Source organism: Sapajus apella, unplaced genomic scaffold (genome assembly GCF_009761245.1).
Source record: "Sapajus apella isolate SASKATOON/1434 unplaced genomic scaffold, GSC_monkey_1.0 scaffold135, whole genome shotgun sequence".
NCBI lineage: Eukaryota > Metazoa > Chordata > Mammalia > Primates > Cebidae > Sapajus > Sapajus apella.
In genome coordinates, this window is record NW_022437075.1 from 1114036 (window position 1) to 1123447 (window position 9412).

At 36.4% G+C, this 9412-nt stretch overlaps 1 protein-coding gene across 1 annotated transcript in view; it reads left to right on the plus strand.

Moving 5' to 3' along the window:
* The window catches only part of ZNF772 (zinc finger protein 772), a 70648-nt gene that overhangs the window by 42554 nt on the left and 18682 nt on the right, over window positions 1-9412 (plus strand). The window lies entirely within an intron of this gene.

A 9412-nucleotide genomic window follows, 5' to 3' on the forward strand; every position in this document is an offset into this window, starting at 1 on the left:
AAATTACCTAATTTTAGTGTAATATTGCACACATTCTTAGTGTAATATTGCTTATTTTTTCAATGTATCGATACCAATACATTTTGGCAAAACATGATTATAGACATGACATTTAAATATTTTGTATTTTTTGCCTTGTATATACACATATAATTTTAAATTGAACATGCATATAGACATAATTAATGATTTACATGCAGCTGTAAAAAATAATACTGAAGGATCTTGTGTATATATTACATTATCTAGTTTCTTCCAGAATAACATTTGCAACACTATATTATAAAATCAAAACAAAGATACTGTTAATGATCCTCTCCAACGTTCTCATTCAGATTTCATTACTTTTACTTATATTCAGTTGCATATGTGTGTGTGTATTCATGTGTGTCTAAGTTTAAAACCATATGAGGCCGGGCGCGGTGGCTCAAGCCTGTAATCCCAGCACTTTGGGAGGCTGAGGCGGGTGGATCACGAGGTCAAGAGATCGAGACCATCCTGGTCAACATGGTGAAACCCCGTCTCTACTAAAAATACAAAAAAAAAAATTAGCTGGGCATGGTGGTGCATGCCTGTAATCCCAGCTACTCAGGAGGCTGAGGCAGGAGAATTGCCTGAACCCAGGAGGCGGAGGTTGCGGTGAGCCGAGATCGTGCCATTGCACTCCAGTCTGGGTAACATGAGTGAAACTCCGTCTCAAAAAAAAAAAAAAAAAAAAAAAAAAAAAAAAAAAAAACCATATGAAGGCTTTTAAAAAAAATCTTGCCTGCACTGGCAATCATGCTGACATACAAGCTCGCTTTTTTGTTCATTTCACCTTTCATTGCATGGATTTTTCAAATTTCACCTTGATTTAATATTGTATAAAAATTATGTAAAATATTTAGATTTGTAAAAAGACAAAGGTATAACAGAAGAAAATTGTATACACTATCAGTTCTATTCCTTTTCTGTTAGCACTCTGTCGTTTTATATATTTTTACTTGCTTAAAAATATATAGTATATGTTGTATATTCTGAATTGTGAATTTTTCAATGCAAAACATACCCTGGCAAAACTCCATTAAGTCAGTTCTACAATAATGCAATGTATGCATTCCTGAAAAATACAGAATTATGCAAAATACAAAATAAAATCCCAGGGCTTATGGAGACACAAAATATCATCTGTGAAACATAAAATATAGAAGTCTAATAAATAAGACAATGCAACGTTACATGTTAAATATTTAATAAATAAATAAATGATAAATATGGCTGTTTACTTAAAAACCCTGAATTTTGCTTGTGAAAGTGGGAGTCAAGAGTTGCAGCGTGTGAGTTACTGTGAAGTGGTTGGTGGTAGGAGAATTACATAAAATCAGATGGAAAATGTAATGCTAATATGGATGGGTTTAGCTCACACCGTAGGGTGAACTGAGGTTACCAGTAGATTTTCAGATTGTGTCCTTGTGTGAGTTTTTATATTCCTACATGATTTATTTTAGCTGGGTACAGTTTTCTGCATTCATCTCGTCTTTCCTGCAGACAAAGCAACCAGGAACAATCACAAAATTTGTGTTGTGTTCAAGATGTTTCCTAAGTTTTCAACGGTGTTGGAAAAATCCTGAAACAATACTGATGGGACAGATATACAGAGATCTTTACTAGTCTCTAAAGCTGTGGTGATGTGTTGTGCAGTTTTGCACTCATTCATTCACCCAGACACTTGTAGTTGGACACTGAGGCTATTTCCAATGTAGTTTTTCAGGAACTGCCTTTGGGCAAATAACCATAAGGTGTCAATGCTCAATTAAAGTGGGAAATATGAGATAGGATAAGCACAGAAAAGTACTCTCCATAGTGATGGTAAGACATCTATGGTTTTTTTTCCTACTTAAGCCTCTGACTGCAACTGAAATCAACACATCCTAGATGTTAAGCCAATTGATTTTAAAAAGTTGAAATCTTCCTTGCTCAGACTGGAATTGGGATTTTGGTAAATTCCTCACTCCTTTGTCTTTACAGCTTCTCTTTGCTCACTGGACACAAGTTGAGACCCACAGACCTGATTCTCAACCAACTGACCTTAGCCAACTGCTCGGTCCTTTCCTACAAAGGGATACCTCAAACAATGGAGGCCTTTGGATCAAAATATTTTCTGGATGATGCAGGATGTAAACTTTATTATTACAGAATAGGCACAGGGGTTTCCTTCAGCAGTATCTGCCTCCTCAAAGGCTTCCAAGCCATTAAGCTCAACCCCAGTATATGGATGTGGATGGAACTCAAGATTAGATATTCAAAGTTCATTGGCTTCTCTTGCTTCTTGTGCTGGATTTTGCATCTTTTGATGAATACATGTATTCTTTTTTTTTTTTTTTTTCTTTTTCAGAAATGAATAGCTGGGATTATAACCCCAGTCCCACACCCACATGTATTCTTAAAATAGTGACTGGTGCATTGAACAGGAAAACCTTAACATAGAAATAGATTATGGAGTCTGTTCCTGCACAATTTAAGACAGATTTGGGTTATTCTATGCAATCACATATTTTCCCCCGACTGTGAGTTTGGTTTTCATGGTCTGGGCCAGTGGCTCCATGGTTTTTGTCCTGCACAGGCACAAGCAGCAAGTCCAAAACGTTCAGTCATAGACTCTCCTCCAGATCTTCCCATGAGGCCACAGCCACATACGCTATCCTAATCCTGGTCTGCTCCTTTTTCACCTTTTATTCAATCTATAGTACATTAACTGTTTGGATGACTTCAGCTGAAAACCCAGGCCATTGGATGGTGAAAAGTTCTGTGCCGGTGGCCTCATGTTTCCTAGCATTCAACCCCTTTGTGCTCATCAGTAGTGACACATGGGTCTCTTGGTTCTGCTTTGCCTGTAGAGCCAAGACAAACTGATTTTGTAATCTGATTACAGTGTTATGAGTCTGTTTTCTTCATGGCATCTAATCATTCATTTCGATATTTGTTAACATGTAGCAAACTATTACATGGTAAAAATTTTGGATGCAATGGCAAATAACACCAATTATGTTCCTGCCCCATTTTAGTTCTTATAATAGAACTAAAAATGACTATCTTAGCTATACAAAAATTATCCAGTCTAATTGAAGTTCAGGAAATTTTGAAATAGTGTTACAGAAGTAAAATTTTAACTTTAGAGAATTATGAGAAATCTCTCACTTTGAGTCTTAGGAAGATACACAGAACATTTTTCGAAAATCTATTTTGAAACATAATTAGGTCCAATTCTCTCTGACAGTGGGGAAATCACCTAGATTGATTCTATACAGCCTTAAGGAGTTGGAAGAAATCCTATGTGTTTGGAATTTAGAGAGATAGGAGAGTAGCAGAATAGGAATCTAGATTTGTAGGTGCATACTTAGGACAGGCTGAGAAAGCTGAGCATTTGTTTAAAGAAACTGACAAATCCATGAGCTAGTTCAAACTGGTTCAAAATATCAGTTGTCCTTATTAAAAATTATTAACAGTATTTAATTTAAAAGTAATAGTTAATAACACTTTAAATTGTATAGCTTGAATATTAATCTTTCAAGAAAAGGCATTATTACTTTCTCATGGCTGGCTTTAAGTTTCCAATATTTATAAAATGTTTTTCAGTTTGTTTTACACAAATGACCAAAATCAAAAGAGAAAAAAGCTTCTTGTTGAAATTTCTATTTTCTGCTAGTACCTTGCTCATAGTCTCATATTCTTGTTTACTTAGAGTTTTTATATTTTAGTATATGAAAATTCCTGATGAATCATGTAAGTTCCTTGTATTTATCTTTATAACTTCTGTAATTATAATCTATATTTTGAAATGCCAATAGTGTTAATTTATATAGCAAATTTATGAGCCCTTAAATCTTACTTAATTCAATTGCCACACTTTGGGAGGCCAAGGCTGGCAGATTACTTGAGGTTGGGAGTTTGAGATCAGCCTGGCTAACATGGTGAAATCCCGTCTCTACTAAATACACAAAAATTAGCCAGATGTGGTGCCGTGCACCTGTAATTTCAGTTACTCAGGAGCTGAAGCAGGATTATCACTTCAACCTGGGAGGTGGAGGTTTTAGTGAGCCAAGATGGTGCCACTACACTTCAGCCTGAGCAACAGAGTGAGACTCCGTCTCAAAAAAATAAGTAAATAATCTTACTTCAAACTTTGTCACATTTATTCTTATTTGTGTTTTTCTAAAAGTTCACATATTCTCTAAATATCTTTTTATTTAAAGAGTAATCTGCAAAGCATTATTATCTTTCATGTTTCTTTCATTTTCATCAGCTTTAAAGAGAATAATCAGGGGCCAGGCGAGGTGGCTCACACATGAATCCCAGCACTTTGGGAGGCTGAGGCAGGTGGATCACAAGGTCAGGAGTTCCAGACCAGCCTGACCAACATGGTGAAATCCCATCTCTACTAAAAATACAAATAATAATAATAATAATTAGCCAGGCATGTGTGTGCCTGTAATCCCAGCTACTCAGGAGGCTGAGGCAACACAGTCGCTTAAACCCAGGAGGCAGAGGTTGCAGTGAGCCAAGGCAGTGCTACTGTACTCCAGCGTGGGTGACAAAGCGAGGCTCCATCTCAAAAAAAAAAAAAAAGCAAATAATCTGGTAGGTACTTTGTATATTGTCTCTTTAAAGTATAAATGAATATCTGCATTAAATATGGATTTTGGTGGAGTATTAATATTGACTTCTTATATTGACCTTTCTGTTATTTTTAAAAACAGCTTTCTTGAAGCATTGGTTATTTCAGAAGAAATTCTATCTTAGTTAGATTGCAATATTTAGTTTCGAGTTTTAGAAAGCTACCCAAAGAATCCATAATATGGAAATTATTGCTTCATTCTTTGCAAGTGTTTATAGAGTTATCAGAAAGTTTGAAGTATTCATTCTCATTGTGACACTCTATGTAGAGTAGGACTTGAAATAATTTAACAGCCCCTATTATTTCTGTTCATTTGGGTCTCGCCATTCCTGTAACATTGTTTTGGCATATTCTAGCCCTACCATAAATATCTCACTTCAGACCCTGATATTAATTATCCTCGGATATCTTTATATTGCGGTGCATGTGACACTATCAGGAATATGTTTGCTATATGCTTGATAGACTTATTGTTGCTGTTTGGCCCCAAAATTCCTTCCTCAGCAGAGGAGTTCAGTAACACCCCAGAGTAAGGACACTTTCTGCTCCAAATCTCTTCTTTCCTTTACAGCAAAAACTTAAATGCTTCCTGTCATAGCTGGAAGGCCGTGTAGTCAAGTGCCACATATGTGAGGGTGGAATCTTGGTGCATTTAGGGAAACTGTTGGTAAACAATTAAGAATTTCAAAGAGAAACCTCCTATGACTCATTTTCTATATAAAGGCAATTATTTTGTCATCCCCTTCTGTGGAAATGTACTTTGAAACCATAATGTCCATGATCCATGCTGTCACATCCTCAGGCAGGAAACCAACCCAAAGAGACACAAATCAACAGAAATTTACTGAGGAAGTGCTAAGGTCCCCTTAAGCATAGGTCATGCAGAGGGTTTTTTGTTTTTTTTTTTAACCCACAATTGCATAGTCTATCCATATTGTTATGAATCACATCTTATCAGTCCTATACTCTAGGCCACATGTGGCACATATAGCTACATACCACCATCTCTGTCAACCTAAGGGATTTCTGGTGAAAAAGAATAAGAAGATAAAGATGCAAAGGGACAAGGAGCAGGGAGAGAAAGAACAGAAGGAGGAAGAGGAGCACAAGGAAAAGGAGGAGTAGGACTAGGACGCAAGAAGCCATGACTAAACTTAAAAGACAAACATCTCTCCAAATGAAGATATGCCACTGAGAGTTTAGCAAGAGTAAAAAACGCAAAGATGAGCAAAATCTATGTTAGAATACGGAACACTAGTAAGTCATAAATGCTAGGAGTTAAAACCCTTTGGTGGATGAAGGAGATTTTGATTATTGACTGTGGTGCTGGTTTAAGAGATGTGCTGATACTGAGAATATTCACTGGGCTGTGATGTGATAGCTTTACTGAATGCATGCCTGTCACGCAAGCCTGCCACTCCTCACCATATTTATTCTTCACTTTAGCCCAGTGACCACTTCTGCATCTTCAGGTCACTTAACCTTCATGAGTTTTCTAAAACATCTTCCATTTTACTAATTTAAACGTTCCCTACCATCCTTACTATTCCCTGAGTTCTAGATTCATTTTTCCAATTTTTTTTCTGACTTTCCAATTTGCTTCTGTGATATTTAAATGTGCTCCAAAATGAACAGGTTTCTCAGCTTTTTTTTTTCTTTTTTTTTTTTCTTTTTTTTTTTTTTGAGACGGAGTTTCGCTCTTGTTACCCAGGCTGGAGTGCAATGGCACGATCTTGGCTCACCGCAACCTCCGCCTCCTGGGTTCAGGCAATTCTCCTGCCTCAGCCTCCTGAGTAGCTGGGACTACAGGCACACGCCACCATGCCCAGCTAATTTTTTGTAGTTTTAGTAGAGACGGGGTTTCACCATGTTGACCAGGATGGTCTCGATCTCTTGACCTCGTGATCCACCCGCCTCGGCCTCCCAAAGTGCTGGGATTACAGGCTTGAGCCACCGCGCCCGGCCGGTTTCTCAGCTTTTATCACCATGTCTAACTCTCTCTGTCACTTTTATTTCTATGAATAACACCATCATCTTGCTATTTGCTTTTTTTCCCCCAAAAATGTAGCCATTTTTATAATTTGCCATTTTTCCTGATAATTTAACCCCTTTTTCCAGCAAGTTCTATTCCAAAATTTAACCCAAAACAATTCATAGACATAAATGTAAAACCAAAACTATACAACTTCTAGGAGATAATTGAGGGAAATCTTTGTGACCACAATGAAGTAAGGAAACGAAGTGACCAAGATCCTGAATCTCTTTTCTTCCTCCAACCCTCAGTCACCATCATATCCCTTGCTTCATAAGTCATGCCAAAGCTGTGATAATGTCAGCCAGTGCTCAGCCCACAGGTGAGAGGACCAGGCAATGAATCGGGTAAATGAGAGGTGACATGAAAGGCATGCAGTTTCAAATTTATTCTTATTTATAAAATTGTTTTGACAATTAGTACAGGCCCTTTGTATTTCCATATAACTTTTCAGAATACATTTGTAAATTTTTATTTAAAAAATTGGGTTTTTACTGGGATTGTCTCAACCTATAGAACAGTTAAAGGAAAACTGACAACTTAAAAGTATTAAATCTCAGATTCAGGAACTTGCTGTATCATTTATTTATGCCTTCTTTAATGTCCCTCAGCAATGTTTTTACAGTTCTTGAACATATTTTGTTAAATTTATTTCTAAATATTTCTTATTTTTATGCTATTGTGAAATGCCTTTTTTCAGTTGCCAAGCATGTATTTGCTAGCTAATACATCAACCCAGTATAGAGACACATACTTTTTGCACACTAGCCTTTTTATCTTAGGCCTTGCTAAACTCAATTATTAGAGCTAGTAGCTTTTTAGTAGACAATTTGGAATTTTCAATATTATCATGTCATATGTAAATACAGACAGTTTGGGTTCTGCCTGTACAATCTTTCAATCTTTTTTTTTTAAACTAGAAATTATGAATGTTGACAAATTTATCTTATTATTCCTAATAATAATAATATTGGGAAAAATCAGCTTATCAAATACTTGATCACATATATATCAAATGTATTGTTAGCTGTTTGTTTTTCATAGATGTGCTATATCAGGTAGAGGAAATCATCTTGTTCTAGTTTGCTGAGTTTATCAAAACTTAGTTTTGAATTTTGTAAAACGCTTTTATTACAGTTTTGAGATTTCTATTTTAGTATGTTAATATAGATTATATTAATAGAGTTTGAATTATTGGATCGAACTTGTATTCTTGATAAACCTCAATAAGTTTTATTATTGTTTGTATATGGCTGAATTCAATTTGCTAAATTTTTTTTGTTTTAGCATGAGTGCAAATTTATTTAAAAAGGCTTTAGAACAGGAAAGAAAGGCAAGTATGCTTGGATGAGACCCAGTGGGCAATTTGAAGGACAAGTGCCTCAATTTGCTAAAATTTTATGAAAGCTCTGTGCCTATATTCACACAGTTATTGGTCTATAGTTCTGTTTAATGTCATTGCCTGCTTTGGTGTCCTGTTAATGGTAACTTTCACATAGTCCAGAACTGTTCAAACCTTTATCTTTTTCTAAGAGTTTGTATACAATCGGTATTACTTCTTCCTTTAATATTTTGTAAAAGTTCTTACATGTTCTAGGGATGACTCTCAGCTGATGCCATCAAGAAAAATTGCAGTCCTACAACCACGAAGAACTTAAATATGCTAACAACTCAAATAAGCAAGAAACAGATTCTCCCTGAGATTCTAGAAACACAATCATGCCGACACTTTGATTTTAGTCCTGTGAGATCTCTGTTATACTTATGACCTACAGAACAGTAAGATAACATATTTGCGTTGTTTAAACCATAAGTTCGTGGTGATCTGCCAGGATAGCAATAGAAAGCAAATAAATAAACATTATTCTATGAGAATTTCTTCAGTTTCCAATGCAATATTTCCTAGACTCATGTTGTACCTTTTCTGTCACAACCTGAAAACAGCCTCTTCTCTAAAGACTTCTGATTCTGTTTTTAAAAAATTATATAAACCAATAAATGGGAATTAAATGTAGTCAAAGCTACTGGCATGCCACTGCTTGCTAGGCTATCTCAGAAAAGATTGGAAATATGTGCACATTACCTATATGCACTGAATTCTTTATCTGTAGTTAAACCTATAAATATTTCAGAAGTTGGATATTTTAAAAGATTCATAAGACTACAGTAGCATACTCACATAAGGCTTTTATTTATAGACAAAGATATGATAGAGAATACAACACCAAATGCAGGAGAATTGCCTGAACCCAGGAGGTGGAGGTTGTGGTGAGCTGAGATCACGCCATTGCACTCCAGCCTGGGTAACAACAGCAAAACTCCATCTCAAAACAAACAAACAAACAAACAAACAAAAAGAACTGAAAACAAGGCCAAGCATGGTGACTCATGCCTGTAACGCCAGCATTTTAGGAGACAGAGGCAGGAGGATCACTTGAGGCCAGGAGTTACAGACTAGTCTGTGCAACATAGCAAGACCTCATCTCTAAATTTTTTTTTTTTTTTTTTTTTTTTTTTTGAGACGGAGTTTCGCTCTTGTTACCCAGGCTGGAGTGCAATGGCACGATCTCGGCTCACCGCAACCTCCGCCTCCTGGGTTCAGGCAATTCTCCTGACTCAGCCTCCCGAGTAGCTGGGATTACAGGCACACGCCACCATGCCCAGCTAATTTTTTTGTATTTTTAGTAGAGACGGGGTTTCACCGTGTTGACCAGGATGGTCTCGAT